The sequence below is a fragment of the Chiloscyllium plagiosum genome, unplaced genomic scaffold, assembly GCF_004010195.1.
Source record: "Chiloscyllium plagiosum isolate BGI_BamShark_2017 unplaced genomic scaffold, ASM401019v2 scaf_8222, whole genome shotgun sequence".
NCBI lineage: Eukaryota > Metazoa > Chordata > Chondrichthyes > Orectolobiformes > Hemiscylliidae > Chiloscyllium > Chiloscyllium plagiosum.
The window spans coordinates 24,742-26,605 of NW_025212421.1; positions in this window are offsets into that span (position 1 = coordinate 24,742).

The following is a 1,864-nucleotide window of genomic DNA, read 5'->3' on the forward strand; positions in this document are numbered from 1 at the left end:
AATGAATCCTTCACTTCTCTTGGTTATTACAGTCCCTAATGAATCCAACACTTCCCGTGGTTATTACGGTCCCTAATGAATCCTTCACTTGCCCTGGTTATTATGGTCCCTAATGAATCCTTCACTTCCCCTGGTTATTACAGTCCCTAATGAATCCTACACTTCCCCTGGTTATTACAGACCCTAATGAATCCTACACTTCCCCTGGTTATTATGGTCCCTAATGAATCCTACACTTCCCCTGGTTATTACGGTCCCAATGGATCATTCACTTCCCCTGGTTATTACAGTCCCTAATGAATCCTATACTTCCCCTGGTTATTACAGTCCCAATGTATCATTCACTTCCCCTGGTTATTACAGTCCCTAATGATTCCTACATTTCCCCTGGTTATTACGGTCCCAATGGATCATTCACATCCCCTGGTTATTACGGTCCCAATGGATCCTTCACTTCCCCTGGTTATTGCCGTCCCTAATCAATTCTTCACTTCCCCCAAGTTATTACTGTCCCTAATGGATCCTACACTTCCCCTGGTTATTACGGTCCCAATGGATCCTTCACTTCCCCTGGTTATTACGGTCCCTAATGGATCCTACACTTCCCCTGGTTCTTACAGTCCCTTATGAATCCTTCACATCCCCTGGTTATTACAGTCCCTAATGGATCCTTCACTTCCCCTGGTTATTACAGTCCCTAATTAATCCCTCACATCCCCTGGTTATTATGGTCCCTAATGAATCCAACACTTCCCCTGGTTATTACGGTCCCTAATGAATCCTTCACTTCCCCTGGTTATTACAGTCCCTAATTAATCCTACAGTTCCCCTGGTTATTACAATCCCTAATGGATCCTTCACTTCCCCTGGTTATTACGGTCCCAATGGATGCTACACATCCCCTTGTTATTATGGTCCCAATGGATCATTCACTTCCCCTGGTTATTACAGCCCCTAATGAATCCTACACTTCCCCTGGTTATTACGGTCCCAATGGATCGTTCACTTCCGCTAGTTATCACGGTCCCTAATGAATCCTACACTTCCACTGGTTATTACGGTCCCAATGGATCATTCACTTCCCCTGGTTATTACGGTCCCTTATGAATCCTTCACTTCCCCTAGTTATTACTGTCCCTAAGGAAACCTATACTTCCCCTGGTTATTTCAGTCCCTAAAACATCCTTCACTTCCCCTGGTTATTACAGTCCCTAATGGATCCTAGACTTCCCCTGGTTATTACGGTCCCAATGGATCCTATACTTCCCCTGGTTATTACAGTCCATAATGAATCCTTCACTTCCCCTGGTTATTACAGTCCCTAATGAATCCTTCACTTCTCTTGGTTATTACAGTCCCTAATGAATCCTACACTTCCCCTGGTTATTACAGTCCCGAATGAATCCTTCACTTCTCTTGGTTATGACAGTTCCTAATGAATCCTTCACTTCCCCTGGTTGTTACTGTCCCTAATGGATCCTAGACTTCCCCTGGTTATTACTGTCCCTAATGGATCCTACACTTCCCCTGGTTATTACAGTCCCGAATCAATCCTTCACTTCTCTTGGTTATGACAGTCCCTAATGAATCCTTCACTTCCCCTGGTTATTACTGTCCCTAATGGATCCTAGACTTCCCCTGGTTATTACTGTCCCTAATGGATCCTACACTTCCCCTGGTTATTACAGTCCCGAATGAATCCTTCACTTCTCTTGGTTATTACAGTCCCTAATGAATCCTACACTTCCCCTGGTTATTACGGTCCCAATGGATCGTTCACTTCCACTAGTTATCACAGTCCCTAATGAATCCTACACTTCCCCTGGTTATTACAGTCCCTAATGAATCCTTCACTTTCCCTGGT